The sequence below is a fragment of the Aulostomus chinensis genome, chromosome 1 (assembly GCF_037954235.1).
Source record: "Aulostomus chinensis isolate RoL2024-O1b breed Wild chromosome 1, RoL_Achi_v1.0, whole genome shotgun sequence".
Lineage (NCBI taxonomy): Eukaryota > Metazoa > Chordata > Actinopteri > Syngnathiformes > Aulostomidae > Aulostomus > Aulostomus chinensis.
The window spans coordinates 34885807-34911880 of record NC_141320.1 but is presented as its reverse complement, the minus strand read 5'-3'; the positions used below and the strand labels follow the sequence as shown (position 1 = coordinate 34911880).

The following is a 26074-nucleotide window of genomic DNA, read 5'->3' as shown; positions in this document are numbered from 1 at the left end:
GTAAGTGTTTTGAACAACCTCAAAGTGAAGCTGACAGTCATGTAGTAAGAGTTGCTAATGAACTCAATTTAATGCTACAGTGATGTCGTGAGAATTGCTAATGATCTCAAAATGATGCTAACTGTAATGTAGTGGTAGTTGCTAATAAACTCAAAGTGATGCTGACAGTAATTTATTAAGAGTTGCTAAAAACCTTAAAATAATGACACAGTAATGTAGTAAGAGTTGCTATGAAACTAAAAATAATGCTACGGTGATGTCGTAAGAATTGCTAATGATCTCAAAATGATGCTAACTGTAATGTAGTGGTAGTTGCTAATAAACTCAAAGTGATGCTGACAGTAATTTATTAAGAGTTGCTAAAAACCTTAAAATAATGACACAGTAATGTAGTAAGAGTTGCTATGAAACTAAAAATAATGCGACAGTGATGTAAGAAGAATTGCTAATGATCTCAAAATGATGCGACAGTGATGTCGTCAGAATTGAGAGTCGGGGTTTTCCAAGTTGATCTCCTCCCACGCATGAATTCTCTGGTATCATTCCACTTACTGCGAAGACGAGCCGTGGATGTATTGTCCTGAGCCCAGGGCTTGTCAGATACCATGACCCTCAACTAAATGTGGCAGAAACCCTGCCCTCTTCATTTAGGGCTGGAAGGTGTGAGAGATCCTGGGAGTTCATCGAGGCTACGTCCTCCGCGGTCTCCTCAGGCTGGCCAGCACAAGAGGAGACCGCCAACTGGCCGGGACAGGCGGTCACTGTTGTTGTTGTTGCCGCCGTGGTCGGCCTTTCTTTCTTTCTTTCCTTTTTTCACACGATCACAGGGGAGAGCGCGGACGCAGTCCCCCACTGTCAGAAATTATGCAGTTGAGATTCCCACATTTGGGGAATTCACCAGGGTCAGCACAGCCCCAGTGCAATGGCTGAGCCTCACCCGGGGAGAACCACCTTGCTGATCATGGTATCTCCCCTGCCAGGTAAGTATGACTCGCTGAGCTTAGGAACAGACATGAGCTCCAGGGACACAGCCTTCTGACTGACAGGCAGGGAGGCCGACACAGCGCCTGATCTTTCCGACCTTGTGCCAATCTGCCACGTGCGCAGCCCCCTTTGTTTCTCACAACGATGCCGGATGTCGGATATCCCAAGCCCGGGAAGCTCGACCGATGCCGTTTTCAAGGCTCACCTTCTCGCTGGGGGCACCAGCGTGGCATCTAACCGCACGCATCGTGCCCCGCAGTAAAAAAAACAATCTCCGTCCGCTTTCACCCTTGGATGGAGCGTCGCGACCATGAGAGCTGTCAACGCAAGCGGCCCAATTCCGAAAGACTGAAGGCAGCAAGCTGGGGTTTCACGTTTCAACATCAAGTTCACAACCCATCTCTGGGCAAAACAGGCACATTGAAGGTTCAGGTCTTTCAGAGTGCATTCCAAAGCCTTTTGGGAAAGGCTCCGAGAGCAGTGCCGTCAGCGGACCTCTATCCTTATCTGGAGTGCAAACGGAGCCACAACTTGACGCCCAGCGGCAGCGCGGGCGGAAATCCAGCCCCGGCCTCATGTGCAGCACTCGAGAGTTGGCCTGAAGAGCATGGGATTTGCTCCTGACAAAAGGGGAGGGGCCCGCACTGTTCCTGGAAGGCCATTGCGGTCGCAGGCTGAGGAAAAGCTGCAGTGCAGGAGGAGAACCTTGGTCCGGCTTTGGGTGGAGCAGGTGAGCGAGTGCCTGGCGGAGGCTTGTTTTATTTCCGACAAGAAATGCGGGGCATTGCACCACTCCTGGAAACACTGCAATACCAGGTTGATGCGTGGAAAGGACGGAGCAAGCTCCCGTTCCATCTCCCTGTTCCAAAAAGCAATTTAATATATGGTTCCTGGATAGGGAACATACCAGATATTAAACTGATAAGAACAGATACTACACTTGATCTTAGCCAAAAGGCCGAGAAGCGATGCCTGTCAGCCACCCGACGTGAGAGCCAGCACCCCCGGTAAAGCCAATCCCGGCCGCGGCTGTGGGCAGGAACTGCAACATTTTGGGTGGCGACACAAAATGCAGTGCCATAAACACTACATCTGGCACACTGGTTGTCCCCACTGCTATCCAAAGCAAAGGCAATCGGTGCCTTCACCCTGCTATGCTAGTGGGGCGACTCAAAGTAAAACAAAGCGGTGTTCAAAGCCACAAGCCAGCGACTCATCCTGGAGTCGGGGTTTTCCAAGTTGATCTCCTCCCACGCATGAATTCTCTGGTATCATTCCACTTACTGCGAAGACGAGCCGTGGATGTATTGTCCTGAGCCCAGGGCTTGTCAGATACCATGACCCTCAACTAAATGTGGCAGAAACCCTGCCCTCTTCATTTAGGGCTGGAAGGTGTGAGAGATCCTGGGAGTTCATCGAGGCTACGTCCTCCGCGGTCTCCTCAGGCTGGCCAGCACAAGAGGAGACCGCCAACTGGCCGGGACAGGCGGTCACTGTTGTTGTTGTTGTTGCCGCCGTGGTCGGTCTTTCTTTCTTTCTTTCCTTTTTTCACATGATCACAGGGGAGAGCGCGGATGCAGTCCCCCACTGTCAGAAATTATGCAGTTGAGATTCCCACATTTGGGGAATTCACCAGGGTATCCAAAGCCCGGGAAGCTCGGCCAATGCCGTTTTGAAGGCTCAACCTTCTCGCTCGGTGAACCAGCGTGGCCTCGAACCGCATTAGAATTGCTAATGAACTCAAAATGATGCTAAAAGTAATGTTGTGAAAGTTTCGAATAACCTCAAAGTAATGCTGACAGTCATGTAGTAAGAGTTTCTATGAACTTCAATTTAATGCGACAATGATGTCGGAAGAATTGCTAATAATCTCAAAATAATGCGACAGTGATGTCGTAAGAATTGCTAATAAACTCAAAATGATGCTAACAGTAATGTAGTGAGAGTTGCTAATAAACTCAGTGATGCTTACAGTGATGTAGTAAGTGTTTCGAACAACCTCAAAGTGATGCTGACAGTCATGTAGTAAGAGTTGCTACTAACCTCAAAATAATGCAACAGTAATGTAGTAAGAATTGCTAATGAACTCAAAATGATGCTGACAGTAATGTAGTAAGAGCTGCTAATGACGTCAAAATAATGCTACAGTGATGTCGTAAGAATTGCTAATAAACTCAAAATAATGCTAACAGTGATGTAGTGATCGTTGTTAATAAACTCAGTGAAGCTTAAAGTAATGTAGTAAGTGTTTTTAACAACCTCAAAGTGATTCTGACAGTCATGTAGTAAGAGTTAAAAACAAACCTTAAAATAATGCTAACAGTAATTTAGTAAGAGCTGCTAATAACCTCAAAATAATGCGACAGTAATGTAGGAAGAATTGTGAATGAAATCAAAAATGATGCTAACATTAATGTAGTGATAGTTGCTTATAAACTAAAAGTGATGCTTAAAGTAATGTAGTAAGTGTTTCGAACAACCTCAAAGTGATGCTGACAGTCAGTTAGAAAGAGTTTCTTAAAATAATGCAACAGTAATGTAGTAAGAGTTGCTAACAACCTCAAAATAATGCGACAGTGATGTCAGAAGAATTGGTAATAACCTCAAAATGATGCTGAAAGTGATGTCGTCAGAATTGCTCATGAACTCAAGATGATGCTAACAGTAATGTAGTGATAGTTGCTAATAAACTCACTGGTGCTTAAAGTAATGTAGTAAGTGTTTTTAACAACCTCAAAGTGATGCTGACAGTCATGTAGTAAGAGTTGCTCCGAAACTCAAAATAATGCGACAGTGATGTCGGAAGAATTGCTAATGATCTCAAAATGATGCGACAGTGATGTCGTAAGAATTGCTAATAAACTCAAAATGATACTAACAGTAATGTAGTGAAAGTTTCGAATAACCACAAAATAATGCGACAGTAATGTAGTAAGAGTTGCTACGAACCTCAAAATAATGCGACAGTGATGTCGTAAGAATTGCTAATGAACTCAAAATGATGCTAACAGTCACGTGGTGATAGATGCTAATAAACTCAGTGATGCTGACAGTAATGTAGTAATAGTTGCTAATAACCTCAAAATGATGCGACAGTGATTTCGTAAGAATTGCTAATGAACTCAAAATGATGCGACAGTGATGTCGTAAGAATTGCTAATGAACTCAAAATGATGCGACAGTGATGTCAGAAGAATTGCAAATGAACTCAAAATGATGCTGACGGTAATCTAGTAAGAGTTGATAAAAAACTCAAAATAATGCGAAAGTGATGTCGTAAGAATTGCTAATAAACTCAAAATAATACTGACATTATTGTAGTAATAGTTGCTACGAACCTCAAAATGATGCTACAGTGAGGTCGTAAAGATTGCTAATAAACTCAAAATGATGCTACAGTGATGTAGGAAGAATTGTTAATGAATTAAAGAATGATGCTGATGGTAATGTTGTGAGAGTTGCGAAAAACCTCAATATGATGATTACAATAATGTCGTAAGAATTCCTAATGAACTCAAAATGATGCTACCGTGATGTTCTAAGGATTGCTAATAAACTCAAAATGATGCTAACAGTAATGTAGTGATAGTTGCTAACAAACTCAAAGTGATGCTGACAGTAATGTCGTGAAAGTTTCGAATATCCTCAAAGTGATGCTGACAGTCTTGTAGTAATATTTGCTACGAACCTCAAAATGATGCTACAGTGATGTAATTAAAGTTACTAATGATCTCAAAATGATGCTGAGAGTGATGTCGTAAGATTTGCTAATAACCTCAAAAAATGCTACAGTGATGTAGGAAGAGTTGCTAACGACCTCAAAAACAATGCTACAGGGATGTAGGAAGAGTTGCTAATAACCTCAAAATAATGCGACAGAGATGTCGTCAGAATTGCTAATGAAATCAAAATAATGCTAACAGTAATGAAGTGAAAGATTCGAATAACCTCAATGATAATAATGAACTCAAAATGATGCTGACAGTGATGTAATGAGAGTATCTACTAATTTCAAAAAGATGCGAAAGTGATGTCATGAGAGTTGCTACTATCCTCAAAATGATGCTACAGTGATGTAGTGAGAGTTTCGATGAACTTCAAAATGATGCTCCAGTGATGTAGTGAGAGTTGCTTAAAACCTTAAAATGATGCTGACAGTCATGTAGTGAGAGTTGCTACTATCCTCCAAATGATGCTACAGTGATGTATTGAGAGTTGCTTAAAATCTCAAAATAATGCGACAGTGATGTGGTGAGAGTTGCTTCTGTCACGACCCGGCTCAGAAATCGTGACATCGAAGGAGGGAGACGCAGACTAAACGTGACACACAACTAATAATTTATTATTAGTAACGCAAAATCAACACAAGGCAAACCATAACGTACAGTGGAGTGTGGTTATCAGTCGTGTCAGTGGTGAGTGCGAGTGTGTGCATGAGTGTACAGGGGGTGTATGTGTGCGGTGTGATGGATGCAGAGATCTAAACAAGACATAACTCAAGAAACACAACCATCGCTCCGACGTGGGCCAGGAGGAGTGAGCGAGAGACAGCCGGCCAGGTTGGTCGCCTGTTTTATAGCTGGGAGACGCCGGGCCCAGGTGCTCCCAATTAGTCAGCAGCTCCGCCCCATGAAGCTCGAACCTGAGAAGGGAAGGAAGTCAAAAATAATGCAACGCCCCCATGCCCGTGACCATGGGGACGTGACACGACGAACATCAATATGATGCTCCAGTACTGTAGTGAGAGTTGCTACTAATCTAAGAAATGATGCTCCAGTGATGTAAAAAGAATTGCTTCAAACCTAAGAAATGATGCAACAGTGATTTAGTGAGAGTTGCTTAAAACCTCAAAATGATGCTACAGTGATGTAGTGAGAGTTGCTACGAAGCTCAAAATGATGCTACAGTGATGTCGTAAGAGTTGCTAAAAATCTCAAAATGATGCTTCAGTAATGTTGTGACAGTTGCTAAAAACCTCAAACTGATGCTACAGTGATGTCGTGAGAGTTGCTACTAATGTCAAAATGATGCTGACAGTGATGTGGTGAGAGTTGCTAAAAACCTCAAAATGATGATTACAGTAATGTATTGAGAGTTGCTAAAAACCTCAAAATGATGATTACAGTAATGTATTGAGAGTTGCAACTCACCTAAAAATGATGCTGGAGTGATGTGGTGAGAGTTGCTAAAAACCGCAAGATGATGCAACAGTAATGTCGTGAGAGTTGCTACGATGCTCAAATGATGCTACAGTGATGTAATAAGAATTGCCACTAACCAAACAAATGATGCTACAGTGATGTAGTGAGAGTTGCGAAAAACCTCAAAATGATGCCACAATAATGGAGTGAGAGTTGCGACTAACCTCAAAATGATGCTGATAGTGATGTCATGAGAGTTGCTACGAACCTCAAAATGATGCTGAAGTGATGTAATGAGAGTTGCTACTAACCTAAGAAAGGATGCTACAGTGATGTGGTGAGAGTTCTACGAACCTCAAAATGATGCTGACAGTAATGTAGTGAGAATTGCTACGAACCTTTAAATGATTCGACAGTGGTGTAGTAAGAGTTACTACTATCCTCAAAATGATGCTTCAGTGATGTAGTAAGAGTTGCTACTACCCTAAGAAATGATGCTCCAGTGATGTGGTGAGAGTTGCTAAAAACCTCAAAATGATGCTGACAGTAATGTAGTGAGAGTTTCTGCTAAACTCAAAATAAGGCTACAGTGATGTAGTGAGAGTTTCAACTGTTCTCAAAATGATTCTTCAGTGATGTAGTGAGAGTTGCTACTAACCTCAAAATGATGTTACACTGATGTGGTGAGAGTTCTACGAACCTCAAAATGATGCTCAAGTGATGTAATGACAGTTGCTACTAATTTAAAAATGATGCTAAAGTGATGTAATGAGAGTTGCTCCGAACCTAAGAAATGATGCTACAGTAATGTAGTGAGAGTTACTAGGATGCTCAAAATGATGCTGACAGTAATGTTGTGAGAGTTGCTTAAAACCTAAAAATTGATGCTAAAGTCATGGAGTGAGAGTTGCTACGAACCTCAAAATGATGCAGTGATGAAGTAAGAGTTGACACTATCCTCAAATTGATGCTTACAGTAATGTAGTGAGAGTTTCTTCTTAACTGAAAATAAAGCTACAGTAATGTAGTGAGAGTTTCTTCTTAACTGAAAATAAAGCTACAGTGATTTGAGAGTTTCTTCTCACATAAGAAATGATAATCAAGTGATGTAATGAGAGATGCTACGAACCTAAGAAATGATGCTACAGTGTTGTAGTGAGAGTTGCTACTAATGTCAAAATGATGCGGACAGTGATGTAATGAGAGTTGCTACAAACCTAAGAAATAATACTCCAGTGATATGGGGAGAGTTGCCAAAAACCTAAAAATGATGGTGACAGTGATGTAGTGAGATTTGCTACGAATCTCAAAATGTTGCTAAAGTGATGCAATGAGAGTTGCTACTAACCTAAGAAATGATGCTGCAGTGATGTGGTGAGAGTTGCTACGATGCTCAAAATGATGCTAAAGTGATGTAATGACAGTTGCTACTAACCTAAGAAATGATGCTACAGTGATGTGGTGAGAGTTGCTACGAATCTCAAAATGATGCTAAAGTAATGTAGTGAGAGTTGCTACTGATCTCAAAATGATGCCACAGTGTTGTAAAGAGAGTTGCGACGAACCTCAAAATGATGCTACAGTGATGTAGTAAGAGTTACTACGAACCTCAAAATGAATCTGCAGTGATGAAGTAAGAGTTTCTGCTTAACTGAAAATAGAGCTACAGTGATGTAGTGAGAGTTGCTACTCATCTAAAAATTATGCTACAGTCATGTAATAAGAGTTTCTTCTCAAATAAGAAATGATAATCAAGTGATGCAATGAGAGATGCTACTCACCTAAGAAATGATGCTACATTAATGTAGTGGGAGTTGCTACTCATTTCAAAATGATGCTGACAGTGATGGAGTGAGAGTTGCTCGTAACCTAAAAATGATACGACAGTGATGTAGTGAGAGTTCCTACTTCCCTAAGAAATGATGCTACAGTGATGTAGTGAGAGTTGCTACGAACCGCAAAATGATGCTACAGTGATATAATGAGGTTTGCTATTTACCTAAGAAATGATGCAACAGTGATGTGGTGAGAGCTGCTAAAAAGCTCAAAATGATGCTGCAGTGATGTAATGAGGGTTGATAGTAATTTCAAAATCACACTTCAGTGATGTAATGAGAGTTGCTACTTTCCTAAGAAATGATGCTACAGTGATGTGGTGAGAGTTGCTACGAACCTCAAAATGATGCTACAGTGATGTAATGAGAGTTGCTACGAATCTCAAAATGATGCTACAGTAATGTCGCGAGAGTTGCGACTATCCTCAAAATTATGCGACAGTGATGTACTGAGAGTTGCTACCAACCGCAAAATTATGCTAAAGTGATGTAATGAGGGTTGCTATTTACCTAAGAAATGATGCTACAGTTATGTGGTGAGAGTTGCTACAAATGTCCAAATGATGCTAGAGTGATGTAATGAGAGTTGCTACTAACTTAAGAAATGATGCTACAGTGATGTGGTGAGAGTTGCTACTTACCTAAGAAATGATGCTACAGTGATGTGGTGAGAGTTGCCACGAACCTCAAAATGATGCTACAGTGATGTAATGAGAGTTGCTACAAATCTCAAAATGATGCTGACAGTGATGTGGTGAGAGTTGATAGTAATTTCAAAATCACGCTAAAGTGATGTAATGAGAGTTGCTACATACCTAAGAAATGATGCTACAGTGATGTGGTGAGAGTTGCTACTTACCTAAGAAATGATGCTACAGTGATGTGGTGAGAGTTGCTACGAACCTCAAAATGATGCTACAGTGATGTAATGAGAGTTGCTACGAATCTCAAAATGATGCTACAGTAATGTCGCGAGAGTTGCGACTATCCTCAAAATGATGCGACAGTGATGTATTGAGAGTTGCTACGATCCTCAAAATGATGCGATAGTGATGTGGTGAGAGTTGCTACGATCCTTAAAATGAGGTGGCAGTGATGTAGTGAGACTTGATACTAATCTCAAAATGAAGCTGACAGTGATGTGGTGAGAGTTGATAGTAATTTCAAAATCACGCTAAAGTGATGTCATGAGAGTTGCTACTTTCCTAAGAAATGATGCTACAGTGATGTAGTGAGAGTTGCTACTTACCTAAGAAATGATGCTACAGTGATGTGGTGAGAGTTGCTAAGATCCTAAAAATGATGCTACAGTAATGTAGTGAGAGTTGCTACTAATCTCAAAATGATGCTCCAGTGATGTAATGAGAGTTGCTACAAATGTCCAAATGATGCAAGAGTGATGTAATGAGAGTTGCTACAAACCTAAGAAATGATGCTACAGTGATACAGTGAGAGTTGCTACTCATCGAAGAAATGATGCTAAAGTGATGTAGTGAGAGTTGCTTCAAATCTCAAAATGATGCTACAGTGATGTGGTGAGAGTTTCTTAAAATCTTAAAATGATGCGACAGTGATGTAGTAAGAGTTGCTACGAACCTCAAAATGATGCTGACAGTCATGAAGTGAGATTTGCTACTATCCTCAAAATGATGCTACAGTGATGTAGGAAGAGTTGCTAAAAACCTCAAAATGATGCTGCAGTGATGTAGTGAGAGTTGCTACTAATCTCAAAATGATGCTAAAGTGATGCAGTAAGAGTTGCTTAAAATCTCAAAATGATGCGACAGTGATGTGGTGAGAGTTGCTACTATCCTTCAAATGATGCTACAATGATGTAGTGAGAGTTGCTTAAAACCTCAAAATGATGCTACAGTGATGTAGTGAGAGTTTCTTAAAATCTCAAAATGATGCGACAGTGATGTGGTGAGAGTTGCTAAAAATCTCAAAATGATGCTAAAGTGATATAGTGAGAGTTGCTACGAACCTCAAAATGATGCTACAGTGATGTGGTGAGAGTTTCTTAAAATCTCAAAATGATGCGACAGTGATGTGGTAAGAGTTGCGAAAGACCTCAAAATGATGCTGACAGTAATGTGGTGAGAGTTGCTAAAAATCTCAAAATGATGCTAAAGTGATATAGTGAGAGTTGCTACGAACCTCAAAATGATGCTCCAGTGATGTGGTGAGAGTTGCTACTCTCCTCCAAATGATGCTACAGTGATGTAGTGAGAGTTGCTTAAAATCTCAAATGATGCAACAGTGATGTAGTGAGAGTTGCTACGATCCTCAAAATGATGCTACAGTAATGTATTAGGTTGCTAAAACCTCAAAATGATGCTACAGTGATGTAGTGAGAGTTGCTACGAACGTCAAAATGATGCTCCAGTGATGTAGTAAGAGTTGCTTAAAACCTTAAAATGATGCTGACAGTCATGTAGTGAGAGTTGCTACTATCCTCAAAATGATGCTAAAGTGATGTGATGAGAGTTGCTAAAAATCTCAAAATGATGCTGTAAGTAATGAAGTGAGACTTGCTACGAACCTCAATAATGCTACAGTAATGTAGTGAGAGTAGCTCCGAACCTCAATATGATGCGACAGTAATGTGGTAAGAGTTGCTAAAAATCTCAAAATGATGCTAAAGTGATGTGGTGAGAGTTGAAAAAAAAAATCAAAATGATGCTGTCAGTAATGTAGTGAGAGTTGCTACGACCCTCAAAATGATGCTACAGTGATGTAGTGAGTTGCTAAAAACCTCAAAATGATGCTGCAGTGATACAGTGAGAGTTGCTACTCATCAAAGAAATGATGCTAAAGTGATGTAGTGAGAGTTGCTTCAAATCTCAAAATGATGCTACAGTGATGTAATGAGAGTTTCTTAAAATCTTAAAATGATGCGACAGTGATATGGTGAGAGTTGCTACAATCCTCCAAATGATGCTACAGTGATGTTGTGAGAGTTGCTTAAAATCTCAAAATGATGCGACAGTGATGTGGTAAGTGTTGCTAAAGACCTCAAAATGATGCTGACAGTAATGTGGTGAGAGTTGCTAAAAATCTCAAAATGATGCTAAAGTGATGTAGTGAGAGTTGCTACGGACCTCAAAATGATGCTCCAGTGATGTGGTGAGAGTTGCTACTATCCTCAAAATGATGCTCCAGTGATGTGGTGAGAGTTGCTTCTATCCTCCAAATGATGCTACAGTGATGTAGTGAGAGTTGCTTAAAATCTCAAATGATGCTACAGTGATGTAGTGAGAGTTGCTACGGACCTCAAAATGATGCTCCAGTGATGCAGTAAGAGTTGCTTAAAACCTCAAAATGATGCTGACAGTAATGTAGTGAGAGTTGTTAAGAACCTCAAAAGGATGCTACAGTGATGTGGTGAGAGTTGATAGTAATTTCAAAATCATGCCAAAGTGATGTAATGAGAGTTGCTACTTACTTAAGAAATAATGCAACAGTGATGTGGTGAGAGTTGCTACGAACCTGAAAATGATGCTACAGTAATGTGGTGAGAGTTGCTACGAACCTCAAAATGATTCTACAGTGATGTAGTGAGGGTGCTACGATCCTCAAAATGATGCTACAGTAATGTATTAGGTTGCTAAAAACCTCAAAATGATGCTACAGTGATGTTGTGAGAGTTGCTACTATCCTCAAAATGATGCTACAGTAATGTATTAGGTTGACTAAAAACCTCAAAATGATGCTCCAGTGATGCAGTAAGAGTTGCTTAAAACCTTTAAAAATGATGCTGACAGTCATGTAGTGAGAGTTGCTACTATCCTCCAAATGATGCTACAGTGATGTCATGAGAGTTGCTAAAAATCTCAAAATGATGTGACAGTGATGTGGTAATAGTTTCAAAAAACTCAAAATGATGCTCCAGTGATGGAGTAAGAGTTGCTACGAACCTCAAAATGATGCTGACAGTCATTAAGTGAGATTTGCTACTATCCTCAAAATGATGCTACAGTGATGTAGGAAGAGTTGCTAAAAACTTCAAAATGATGCTGCAGTGATGTAGTGAGAGTTGCTACTAATCTAAGAAATGATGCTAAAGTGATGTGGTGAGAGTTGCTTCAAATCTCAAAATGATGCTCCAGTGATGCAGTAAGAGTTGCTTAAAACCTTAAAATGATGCCACAGTGATGTGGTGAGAGTTGCTACTAACCTAAAAAATGATGCTACAGTCATGAAGTGAGAGTTGCTAAAAACCTCAAAATGATGCTGACAGTGATGTAATGAGAGTTGCTACTAACCTAAGAAATGATGCCACAGTGATGGGGTGAGAGTTATTACTAATCTCAAAATGATGCTAAAGTGATGTAATGAGAGTTGCTACTAACCTAAGAAATGATGCTACAGTGATGTGGTGAGAGTTGCTACTAACCTCAAAATGATGGTGACAGTAATGTAGTGAGACTTGCTGCTAACCTTAAAATGATGCTGACAGTGATATCGTGAGAGTTTCTTCGAACCTCAAAATGATGCTACAGTGATGTAGTGAGAGTTGCTACAAACCTAAGAAATGATGCCACAGTGATGTAGTGATAGTTGCTAAAAACCTAAAAATGAGGCTCCAGTAATGTCGTGAGAGTTGCTACTATCCTCAAAATGATGCTAAAGTAATATGGTGAGAGTTGCTACTAATCTCAAAATGATGCTGAAAGTGATGTCGTGAGAGTTTCTATGAACCTCAAAATGATGCTACAGTGATGTAATGAGAGATGCTACAAACCTAAGAAATGATGCCACTGTGATGTAGTGATAGTTGCTCCTAATCTCAAAATGATGCTAAAGTGATGTTGTGAGAGTTGCTATGTACCTAAGAAATGATGCTACAGTGATGTGGTGAGAGTTGTTACCGACCTCAAAATGATGCTACAGTGATGTAATGAGAGTTGCTATGAATCTCAAAATGATGCTACAGTAATGTCGCGAGAGTTGCGACTATCCTCCAAATGATGCTACAGTGATGTAGTGAGAGTTGCTTAAAATCTCAAATGATGCTACAGTGATGTAGTGAGAGTTGCTACGGACCTCAAAATGATGCTCCAGTGATGCAGTAAGAGTTGCTTAAAACCTCAAAATGATGCTGACAGTAATGTAGTGAGAGTTGTTAAGAACCTCAAAAGGATGCTACAGTGATGTGGTGAGAGTTGATAGTAATTTCAAAATCATGCCAAAGTGATGTAATGAGAGTTGCTACTTACTTAAGAAATAATGCAACAGTGATGTGGTGAGAGTTGCTACGAACCTGAAAATGATGCTACAGTAATGTGGTGAGAGTTGCTACGAACCTCAAAATGATTCTACAGTGATGTAGTGAGGGTGCTACGATCCTCAAAATGATGCTACAGTAATGTATTAGGTTGCTAAAAACCTCAAAATGATGCTACAGTGATGTTGTGAGAGTTGCTACTATCCTCAAAATGATGCTACAGTAATGTATTAGGTTGACTAAAAACCTCAAAATGATGCTCCAGTGATGCAGTAAGAGTTGCTTAAAACCTTTAAAAATGATGCTGACAGTCATGTAGTGAGAGTTGCTACTATCCTCCAAATGATGCTACAGTGATGTCATGAGAGTTGCTAAAAATCTCAAAATGATGTGACAGTGATGTGGTAATAGTTTCAAAAAACTCAAAATGATGCTCCAGTGATGGAGTAAGAGTTGCTACGAACCTCAAAATGATGCTGACAGTCATTAAGTGAGATTTGCTACTATCCTCAAAATGATGCTACAGTGATGTAGGAAGAGTTGCTAAAAACTTCAAAATGATGCTGCAGTGATGTAGTGAGAGTTGCTACTAATCTAAGAAATGATGCTAAAGTGATGTGGTGAGAGTTGCTTCAAATCTCAAAATGATGCTCCAGTGATGCAGTAAGAGTTGCTTAAAACCTTAAAATGATGCCACAGTGATGTGGTGAGAGTTGCTACTAACCTAAAAAATGATGCTACAGTCATGAAGTGAGAGTTGCTAAAAACCTCAAAATGATGCTGACAGTGATGTAATGAGAGTTGCTACTAACCTAAGAAATGATGCCACAGTGATGGGGTGAGAGTTATTACTAATCTCAAAATGATGCTAAAGTGATGTAATGAGAGTTGCTACTAACCTAAGAAATGATGCTACAGTGATGTGGTGAGAGTTGCTACTAACCTCAAAATGATGGTGACAGTAATGTAGTGAGACTTGCTGCTAACCTTAAAATGATGCTGACAGTGATATCGTGAGAGTTTCTTCGAACCTCAAAATGATGCTACAGTGATGTAGTGAGAGTTGCTACAAACCTAAGAAATGATGCCACAGTGATGTAGTGATAGTTGCTAAAAACCTAAAAATGAGGCTCCAGTAATGTCGTGAGAGTTGCTACTATCCTCAAAATGATGCTAAAGTAATATGGTGAGAGTTGCTACTAATCTCAAAATGATGCTGAAAGTGATGTCGTGAGAGTTTCTATGAACCTCAAAATGATGCTACAGTGATGTAATGAGAGATGCTACAAACCTAAGAAATGATGCCACTGTGATGTAGTGATAGTTGCTCCTAATCTCAAAATGATGCTAAAGTGATGTTGTGAGAGTTGCTATGTACCTAAGAAATGATGCTACAGTGATGTGGTGAGAGTTGTTACCGACCTCAAAATGATGCTACAGTGATGTAATGAGAGTTGCTATGAATCTCAAAATGATGCTACAGTAATGTCGCGAGAGTTGCGACTATCCTCAAAATGATGCGACAGTGATGTATTGAGAGTTGCTACGATCCTCAAAATGATGCGATAGTGATGTGGTGAGAGTTGATAGTAATTTCAAAATCACGCTAAAGTGATGTCATGAGAGTTGCTACTTTCCTAAGAAATGATGCTACAGTGATGTAGTGAGAGTTGCTACTTACCTAAGAAATGATGCTACAGTGATGTGGTGAGAGTTGCTAAGATCCTCAAAATGATGCTACAGTAATGTAGTGAGAGTTGCTACGAATCTCAAAATGATGCTCCAGTGATGTAATGAGAGTTGCTACAAACCTAAGAAATGATGCTACAGTGATGTGGTGAGAGTTGCTACTTACCTAAGAAATGATGCTACAGTGATGAGGTGAGATTTGCTACGAACCTCAAAATAATGCTACAGTGATGTGGTGAGAGTTGCGACTATCCTCAAAATGATGCTACAGTGATGTAGTGAGAGTTGCTACAAACCTAAGAAGTGATGCTACAGTGATGTGGTGAGAGTTGATAGTAATTTCAAAATAATGCTAAAGCAGTGCAATGAGAGTTGCTACTTCCCTCAGAAATGATGCTACAGTGATGGAGTGAGAGTTGCTACGAACCGCAAAATGATGCTACAGTAATGTGGTGAGAGTTGCTACGAACCTCAAAATGATTCTACAGTGATGTAGTGAGAGTTGCTACGATCCTCAAAATGATGCTACAGTAATGTATTAGGTTGCTAAAAACCTCAAAATGATGCTACAGTGATGTAGTGAGAGTTGCTACGATCCTCAAAATGATGCTACAGTAATGTATTGGGTTGACTAAAAACCTCAAAATGATGCTCCAGTGATGCAGTAAGAGTTGCTTAAAACCTTTAAAAATGATGCTGACAGTCATGTAGTGAGAGTTGCTAATATCCTCCAAATGATGCTGCAGTGATGTCGTGAGAGTTGCTAAAAATCTAAAATGATGCTACAGTGATGTGGTAATAGTTTCAAAAAACTCAAAATGATGCTCCAGTGATGTAGTAAGAGTTGCTACGAACCTCAAAATGATGCTGACAGTCATGAAGTGAGATTTGCTACTATCCTCAAAATGATGCTAGAGTGATGTAGGAAGAGTTGCTAACAACCTCAAAATGATGCTGCAGTGATGTAGTGAGAGTTGCTACTAATCTAAGAAATGATGCTAAAGTGATGTGGTGAGAGTTGCTTCAAATCTCAAAATGATGCTCCAGTGATGCAGTAAGAGTTGCTTAAAACCTTAAAATGATGCCACAGTGATGTGGTGAGAGTTGCTACTAATCACAAAATGATGCTCCAGTGATGCAGTAAGAGTTGCTTAAAACCTTAAAATGATGCCACAGTGATGGGGTGAGAGTTGCTACTAACCTAAAAAATGATGCTACAGTCATGTAGTGAGAGTTGCTTAAAATCTCAAAATGATGCGACAGTGATGTGGTGAGAGTTGCTACTATCCTTCAAATGATGCTACAATGATGTAGTGAGAGTTGCTTAAAATCTCAAAATGATGTGACAGTGATGTAGTGAGAGTTGCTAAAAACCTCAAAATGATGCTCCAGTGATGTAGTGAGAGTTGCTAAAAACCTCGAAATGATGCTACAGTAATGTGGTGAGAGTTGCTACGAACCTCAAAATGATGCTACAGTAATGTGGTGAGAGTTGCTTAAAACCTCAAAATGATGCTACAGTGATGTAGTGAGAGTTGCTAAAAACCTCAAAATGATGCTCCAGTGATGTAGTGAGAGTTGCGAAAAATCTCAAAATGATGCTCCAGTGATGTGGTGAGAGTTGCTACGAACCTCAAAATGATGCTACAGTAATGTGGTGAGAGTTGCTTAAAACCTCAAAATGATGCTACAGTGATGTAGTGAGAGTTGCTACGGACCTGAAAATGATGCTCCAGTGATGCAGTAAGAGTTGCTTAAAACCTCAAAATGATGCTACAGTGATGTGGTGAGAGTTTCTTAAAATCTCAAAATGATGCGACAGTGATGTGGTAAGAGTTGCGAAAGACCTCAAAATGATGCTGACAGTAATGTGGTGAGAGTTGCTACGATCCTCAAAATGATGCGACAGTAATGTATTAGGTTGCTAAAAACCTCAAAATGATGCTACAGTGATGTAGTGAGAGTTGCTATGATCCTCAAAATGATGCTACAGTAATGTATTAGGTTGCTAAAAACCTCAAAATGATGCTACAGTGATGTAGTGAGAGTTGCTACGATCCTCAAAATGATGCTACAGTCATGTATTAGGTTGACTAAAAACCTCAAAATGATGCTCCAGTGATGCAGTAAGAGTTGCTTAAAACCTTTAAAAATGATGCTGACAGTCATGTAGTGAGAGTTGCTACTATCCTCCAAATGATGCTACAGTGATGTCGTGAGAGTTGCTAAAAATCTCAAAATGATGTGATAGTGATGTGGTAATAGTTTCAAAAAACTCAAAATGATGCTCCAGTGATGTAGTAAGAGTTGCTACAAACCTCAAAATGATGCTGACAGTCATGAAGTGAGATTTGCTACTATCCTCAAAATGATGCTCCAGTGATGTAGGAAGAGTTGCTAAAAACCTCAAAATGATGCTGCAGTGATGTAGTGAGAGTTGCTACTAATCTAAGAAATGATGCTAAAGTGATGTGGTGAGAGTTGCTTCAAATCTCAAAATGATGCTCCAGTGATGCAGTAAGAGTTGCTTAAAACCTTAAAATGATGCCATAGTGATGGGGTGAGAGTTGCTACTAATCTCAAAATGATGCTAAAGTGATGCAGTAAGAGTTGCTTAAAACCTTAAAATGATGCTGACAGTCATGTAGTGAGAGTTGCTTAAAATCTCAAAATGATGTGACAGTGATGTAGTGAGAGTTGCTAAAAACCTCAAAATGATGCTCCAGTGATGTAGTGAGAGTTGCTACTAATCTAAAAAATGTTGCTACAGTGATGTAGTGAGAGTTGCTTCAAATCTCAAAATGATGCTCCAGTGATGCAGTCAGAGTTTCTTAAAACCTTAAAATGATGCTGACAGTCATGCAGTGAGAGTTGCTTAAAATCTCAAAATGATGCGACAGTGATGTGGTGAGAGTTGCGACTATCCTCAAAATGATGCGACAGTGAAGTAGTGAGAGTTGCTACGATCCTCAAAATGATGCAGGGTGACTTTGTGGAAAGTCTTGCACTCCCAACACAATCATTCTCACTAATGCAGTGACAGGTCAGAGCCAAGGGAGCCTCCATGTCCACAGATGTCCACATGGCAGCTGGACTTCCTTTTTCACTCCTTCCCGTTCCTCCTGGTACTTTTTGGCCACCGTTTGTTTGATGGTCTGAAAATGACACCCAGAGTAAATCAATACATTGAAATTCAAGATGAAATAAACTGGAGATATCAACGACTGCTTTAGCTCATTTCCACACAAACCTTTCTGGTTGGCAAACATATGAGGCTCAAGGACCTGAACCAGTTCCCTGAACCCTTCCCTCTCAACAGTGCTGAGGGGCTGGCAGTCCTTCAGGATGAAATTCAGCAGAGCCTCATCCAGCATCTGCTTCCTGGAAGCTGGATGGTTAAAGATGAAGGAGAGAAGAAATGAATAGGAATTAATGATCAATGAAGCAACTGTGAGTCAGTTGGAGAGTGGCTGTGTACCTGAGTTCATCCTGGTGGATCTGGGACTTCATTCTCATGCCTGGCCCCATCATGCCTCAGCACTGAAGAGGTGCTTTTGTTGAGATGAGACGCTTCTGTCCAACAAATGCCACATTCAACCTGCAGAAAAGAACATGAGTGCTCAGCTAAAAGTTCCTTCTTCATGGTGACTGGTGTTTCTTAGTCTTAGACCACCAGGTTTCCAATGAGGTGTATCGGATACGTTGTTGTGTGCCGCTGAAATCCGTCCAATTCCGGCGTTGTTTCCTCATGAAATATGTTTGCCTTAAAGCTCATTAAAGTGTTGAACCACAATATCGTTCACCATAACTGAGTCAACTTCAAGATAACCTACTTCTACATTCCAGTCCCGGCTGCTCCTGTTCTGCTGCAGTCCAGAAAACAACAACCCGATACAATTGGCGCTCCTTCCCACAACTCCGGCCCGGATCCGCATGGTTCCGCTGACTGACTGTGAGACGCGCTCCCTCCAGAGTGGCACAGCCCGATGGGGGTCCTTATCTGGCACGGGGGCGTAAAACAGGTGCGACTGAAAAGCCTGGTTTATTCTGAGTCGAGGGAACGCGTTGCTCTGCTCTTCACCGCCAAGCCGCTAGGGGGTGTGTCTTTGTCTTTGTATTGTTTACGGGCTCTTGTCGGATTCCTTGGTTTTCTTCCGGTCACAGACAACAATTGTTGGCCATTTGTCAGTCTTTGTAGTGCCGCGAATAATCCTTTCTTCGTCTTGGTCCATTTTTTCTTGACGCTTTCACCTCAGAAACTTTGAAAATGGCGGTGTTGTTGTGCTGCGACTGAACCGGAAATGACGTTGGGAGCGGCCCAATCACAGTCCTCGATGTTGACGTCACCACGCGTCGACGCGACGCGTAGGCAGGATATTTTCGAGGCGCGCGTCCGGCTACGGCGTAAGGTTCGCGTGGACGGCGTAGGTACGGCGACTACGCGACTCAGAAGCATAAATCAGGCTTTACAGTCCAACAGGAAGTTAGCATGTCAGGGATGAGACACGCTTATCGTCCAACAGGAAGTTAGCATGGCAGGTATGAGACACCCTGATAGTCCAACAGGAAGTTAGCATCTCCATGGTTCCCTTGACCAGAAGCCAGTGGGATCGTTCCATTCTGACATCTTGATTGACATTTGTCCTTCTCTTAGCTAAATAGCTGGCAATCATTTGAAAAAAACCTTGATTTACTTTTTGTATTTTGATCTTCAGCTCATTTGCATACTTTTGTTAAAATTCTTCCCTTTTTGTCTTTTTTTCTGCTGTTTTTAGCACAAAGTCCACCTGGTGCCTAAAGACCAGTTCAGCATGGACTACGTTGAACCTTCAGTCCGCTGCATCAGCACCCATGGACGGTTCCCCCCTGACAGGTGGATTCTGGTGAGGAATATTAGTGGGACAGCGCTCTTGTTAGAACGGTTCTGATCCACCTTCCCTCCCCCTGTAGCTCCTCCTGTGTCCCCTCAGCGCTCTTGTTAGAACGGTTCTGATCCACCTTCCCTCCCCCTGTAGCTCCTCCTGTGTCCTCTCAGCGCTCTTGTTAGAACGGTTCTGATCCACCTTCCCTCCCCCTGTAGCTCCTCCTGTGTCCCCTCAGCGCTCTTGTTAGAACGGTTCTGATCCACCGTCCCTCCCCCTGTAGCTCCTCCTGTGTCCCCTCAGCGCTCTTGTTAGAACGGTTCTGATCCACCTTCCCTCCCCCGTAGCTCCTCCTGTGTCCCCTCAGCGCTCTTGTTAGAACGGTTCTGATCCACCTTCCCTCCCCCTGTAGCTCCTCCTGTGTCCCCTCAGCGCTCTTGTTAGAACGGTTCTGATCCACCTTCCCTCCCCCTGTAGCTCCTCCTGTGTCCCCTCAGCGCTCTTGTTAGAACGGTTCTGATCCACCTTCCTCCCCCTGTAGCTCCTCCTGTGTCCCCTCAGCGCTCTTGTTAGAACGGTTCTGATCCACCTTCCCTCCCCCTGTAGCTCCTCCTGTGACCCCTCAGCGCTCTTGTTAGAACGGTTCTGATCCACCTTCCCTCCCCCTGTAGCTCCTCCTGTGTCCCCTCAGCGCTCTTGTTAGAACGGTTCTGATCCACCTTCCCTCCCCCTGTAGCTCCTCCTGTGTCCCCTCAGCGCTCTTGTTGGAACGGTTCTGATCCACCTTCCCTCCCCCTGTAGGTCCTCCTGTGTCCACTCAGCGCTCTTGTTAGATCGGTTCTGATCCACCTTCCCTCCCCCTGTAGCTCCTCCTGTGTCCCCTCAGCGCTCTTGTTAGAACGGTTCTGATCCACCTTCCCTCCCCCTGTAGCTCCTCCTGTGACCCCTCAGCGCTCTTGTTAGAACGGTTCTGATCCACCTTCCCTCCCCCTGTAGCTCCTCCTGTGTCCCCTCAGCGCTCTTGTTGGAACGGTTCTGATCCACCTTCCCTCCCCCTGTAGCTCCTCCTGTGTCCCCTCAGCGCTCTTGTTGGAACGGTTCTGATCCACCTTCCCTCCCCCTGTAGGTCCTCCTGTGTCCACTCAGCGCTCTTGTTAGATCGGTTCTGATCCACCTTCCCTCCCCCTGTAGCTCCTCCTGTGTCCCCTCAGCGCTCTTGTTAGAAGGGTTCTGATCCACCTTCCCTCCCCCTGTAGCTCCTCCTGTGTCCCCTCAGCGCTCTTGTTAGAATGGTTCTGATCCACCTTCCCTCCCCCTGTAGCTCCTCCTGTGTCCCCTCAGCGCTCTTGTTAGAACGGTTATGATCCACCTTCCCTCCCCCTGTAGCTCCTCCTGTGTCCCCTCAGCGCTCTTGTTAGAATGGTTCTGATCCACCTTCCCTCCCCCTGTAGCTCCTCCTGTGTCCCCTCAGCGCTCTTGTTCGAACGGTTCTGATCCACCTTCCCTCTCCTTGTAGCTCCTCCTGTGTCCCCTCAGCGTTCTTGTTAGAAGGGTTCTGATCCACCTTCCCTCCCCCTGTAGCTCCTCCTGTGTCCCCTCAGCGCTCTTGTTAGAAGGGTTCTGATCCACCTTCCCTCCCCCTGTAGCTCCTCCTGTGTCCCCTCAGCGCTCTTGTGAGAATGGTTCTGATCCACCTTCCCTCCCCCTGTAGCTCCTCCTGTGTCCCTTCAGCGCTCTTTAGAACGGTTCTGATCCACCTTCCCTCCCCCTGTAGCTCCTCCTGTGTCCCTTCAGCGCTCTTTAGAATGGTTCTGATCCACCTTCCCTCCCCCTGTAGCTCCTCCTGTGTCCCTTCAGCGCTCTTTAGAACGGTTCTGATCCACCTTCCCTCCCCCTGTAGCTCCTCCTGTGTCCCCTCACGTTTCCAAACTCCCTCCAACTGGCTGGTGCTGAAGGAGGGCCAGAGCTCCTCCTACAGGAGCCCATCCTGGCCTCCCCCGCTGCAGCTCCTCCACTGACCTCCCACCAGAGAGATGAGCCCCCTGGTTCAGAGGTGACAGACCACCTCTGGGAGCAGACAACAGAGACCACATCAGGCTGGACTCCGTGCAGGTACGGAGGCTGACGGCTGCTGAGTGAGTGAGTTTACGACGCTCCCACCACTGCTGCTGGATTGATTTAACACATCTGGAATATTTAGATTTATTCTGGGTCAACATCTGCATCTGTTGAAGTCCTCAGTCTCCATGCAGGTGGTGTTGTTCCAGATAAAAGGTCTCAATAACAGCATCACTCCAGGTGAAACCATTCCAAAGAAGGCTAAGTGGAGCTGGCATATCAGCCCCCAATGGAAGCCTGCTGCTGCTGCCAAGCTCTCCATGTCATCATGGAAAAGTTGATTGTTCAACTCAATGTTTTTCCCATTGGGAGGAGATTTGTTGTTCCAACATGAAGTCTTTTCTTGTGATGAGTTTGTGTGTTGTAGTAGCATGAAGATATCTTGTTATCATGATCAACTCATCTGGCCTGGTGGAAGAACGCTGCTGTGTTTGGATTCAGACGAGTCAAATCTGAACCAGGGACTTGTAGTTTTATCCTCGGTCTCTGGACTCATAAAATGGAGACCGGCCCAGTTTGACACTTTTGAACTCCTTCATCATGTTCAAATCTCATGACTGAGATTCGTGATTGGAAACATCGGTGGTTCAGGAAAGAAAACATGTACCATTGAACATCGCTCTCATTCTTCTACTCAGAACGCTGCGGTGGACTCCACCGTGTCCAGGCTTTGGGCAGATACGTCTTCATCCTACACCACCACCAGCCGCTCCACCCCACCCACCCTGTGCAGGTCTACATTACCAGGGTTGGATCTGGCAGGGTGGAGGATCTTTGATTCATCTTAGCTTTCCTGCTCCGGCTGTTTGAGAAACATTCAAATGGAGATGGTTGTTTGTGTCTTCCAGGCCACGCCAACGCCTCCTTCTGTCCCCACGCTTACGGCTGCCGAAACGTGCCGGTGTCTGAAAACCAGATCATTGTGGATGTGCCGGACCACCAGGTCCTCCTCACCTGCAGGTTCCTGCAGGCAGAGCCCTGTGGTGGTAGGTTTCCTGCTCCTCTGCTGGACTGATACCCTCTCCCTTTCCCGACACGTATCTGCTGTTTCTACTCTGTGCCTCCTTCTCCTCTGTCAGGCCTGGACTTCTTCCTTCTGTCTCTCCAGGATCACGTCCTGGTGGTGCCTGAGAGCAGCTCCAGCTCCAGCTCCCTGAACCAAGAACCACTGGAGAAATCTGACCACTTCATCAGCAACTGTGGCCTCAACAGCTTTCATGTCAAGTCGGTGTCTCTCAGCCTGAGTTGGTCCATGTTCTGTATCCCTGAATGTTCTAGAGGAACTAAACTGGGCCTGACTGGGACGCTTCTGTCTGCTCAGATTTGGGTTGTGAATGCATTCAGATGTCATTTACAAGCATTGGAACTGAAGACCTGAGCCTCAAGAATATTTAGTTCTTGATTTACTTTCTCTTGCAGGGTTTCATTTTGTGCTAATTTTCTTTTGAAGATCTTTGTTTTTTTGTTGTCCTTCCATTTAGCAAGTTTGGCTAAGAACCTTTTCCCCACTAAACTAATTTTCCTAAAATGTCTTACGTTTCCTTTTTCTCTGTCGTCCCTCCTGTCCTTCGTCTCCATTCTGTCTCAGCTCAGCTGTGTCTCTTGGGCTCTCTTCACCAACGGCGCCCTGCCTTGTGCCTGCCATGAGGTTGGAGCTGAGAGTGACACCTGCGAGTCATTTGGTGGTCGGTGCCGCTGCAGGCCCCACGTCATTGGCCGAGACTGCTCCATGTGGGCCGCGGGTTGCTGGGGATTCCCCACTGCAGACGTGAGTGTCAGATTGGATGAATGATGAGTAATAAGGGCTTTTTATGATGAGTGAGAGGACGGACCAAAGCAACCTGTCCAACCATCAGAGGACAGTTTGTTGTTCTAGTTTCAACTCTTTCCACATTACCGCCAGCATCACTTTGAGATTATTAGCAACTATCACTACATTACTGTTAGCATCATTCTTGAGGTCATAAGCAATTCTTCCGACATCACTGTCGCATCATTTTGAGGTTCGTGGCAACACTTACTACATGACTGGAAGCATCACTTTGAGGTTATTCGAAAACTTCACTCCATTACTGTTAGCATCATTTTGAGTTCATTAGCAATTCTTACGACATCACTGTCACATCATTTTTATTTCATTAGCAATTCTTACGACATCACTGTAGCATTATTTTGAGGTTCGTAGCAACTCTTACTACATTACTGTCAGCATAATTTTTAGGTTACTCGCAACTTTCAATACATTACTGTTAGCATCATTTTGAGTTCATTAATGAGTTCATTAGCAATTCTTCAACATCACTAGCATTATTTGAGGTTATTAGCAATTCTTAGTACATCACTGTCGCATCATTTTGAGATCATTAGCAATTCTTCCGACATCACTGTTGCATTATTTTGAGGTTCGTAGCAACTTTTACTACATTACTGTCGCATTATTTTGAGGTTCGTAGCAACTCTTATAACATGACTGTCACCATCACTTTGAGGTTATTCGAAACTTTCACTACCATACTGTCAGCATCATTTTGAGTTCATAAGCAATTCTTACTACATCACTGTCGCATCATTTTGAGATCATGAGCAATTCTTCCGACATCACTTTCGCATTATTTTGAGGTTTGTAGCAACTCTAACTAAATGACTGTCAGCATCACTTGTGGTTATTATAAACTTTCACTACATTACTGTTAGCATCATTTTGAGTTCATTAGCAATTCTTCCGACATCACTGTCAGCATCATTTTTAGGTTCCTCGCACCTTTCACTACATTACTGTTAGCATCGTTTCGAGTTCATTAGCAATTCTTACTACATCACTGTCCCATCATTTCAGATCATAAGCAATTCTTACTACATCACTGTCACATCATTTTGAAGTTCGTAGTAACTCTTACTACATTACTGTTGCATTATTTTAAGGTTTGTAGCAACTCTTCGTACATGACTGTCAGCACATTTTGAGTTTATTGGCAACTTTCACTACATTACTGTTAGCATTATTTTGAGTTCATTAGCAATTCTTACTCCATCACTGTTGCATCATTTTGAGTTTTTTTGCAACTCTTACAACGCATTATTTTGAGGTTCATAGCAACTCTTACATCATGACTGTCAGCATCACTTTGAGGTTGTTCGAAACTTTCACTCCATTACTGTTAGCATCATTTTGAGTTCATTTGCAATTCTTACTACATCACTGTCCCATCATTTCATATCATAAGCAATTCTTACTACATCACTGTCACATTATTTTGAAGTTCGTATTAACACTTACTACATTAGTGTTGCATTATTTTAAGGTTCGTAGCAACTCTTCCTACATGACTGTCAGCATCACTTTGAGGTTATTCGAAACTTTCACTACATTACAGTTAGCATCATTTTGAGTTCATTACAATTCTTACTACGTCACTGTCGCATCATTTTGAGTTCATTAGCAATTCTTACGACATCACTGTCGCATCATGTTGACATCATTACCGAGTCTTCTGAAATCACTCTCGCTTTATTTTGAGGTTCATAGAAACTCTTACTACATTACTGTTGCATTATTTTTAGGTTCATAGCAACTCCTACTACATTACTGTCAGCATCACGTTGAGGTTATTCGAAACTTTCACTTCCATACTGTTAGCATCATTTTGAGTTCATTAGCAATTCTTACTACATCACTGTCGCATCATTTTGAGATCATTAGCAATTCTTCCAAAAATCACTGTCGCATTATTTTGAGGTTCGTAGCAACTCTTACTACATTACTGTTGCATTATTTTAAGGTTCGTAGCAACTCTTACTACATTACTGTCAGCATCACTTTGAGTTCATTGGCAACTTTCACTACATTACTGTTACCATCATTTTGAGTTCCTTAGCAATTCTTACGACATCACTGTCGCATCATTTTTAGATGATTAGCAATTCTTACGACATCACTGTAGCATTATTTTGAGGTTCGTAGCAACTCTTACTACATTACTGTCAGCATCATTTTTAGGTTACTCGCAACTCTGACCACATGACTGTCAGCATCACTTTGAGGTTGTTCAAAACACTTACTACATTACTGTAACCATCACTGAGTTTATTAGGAACTATCGCTACATTACTGTTAGCATCATTTTGAATTTAATAGCAATTCTTACGACATCACTGTAGCATCATTTTGAGGTTAGTTTCAACTCTTCCTACATGACTGTCAGCATCACTGAGGTTATT

The 26074-nt window shown here is 42.3% G+C and overlaps 2 non-coding genes across 2 annotated transcripts; both read right to left on the bottom strand.

The window, feature by feature from the left end:
* Positions 1-824: 824 nt before the first annotated feature.
* On the bottom strand, positions 825-988 carry LOC147271428 (U1 spliceosomal RNA). Its single transcript, XR_015116599.1, has one exon. It is a non-coding gene; the product is annotated as a U1 spliceosomal RNA (small nuclear RNA).
* A 775-nt stretch (positions 989-1763) lies between these two features.
* LOC147271427 (U2 spliceosomal RNA) lies at positions 1764-1954 on the bottom strand. The gene has a single exon (XR_015117393.1). It is a non-coding gene; the product is annotated as a U2 spliceosomal RNA (small nuclear RNA).
* Between the last annotated feature and the right edge of the window lie 24120 nt (positions 1955-26074).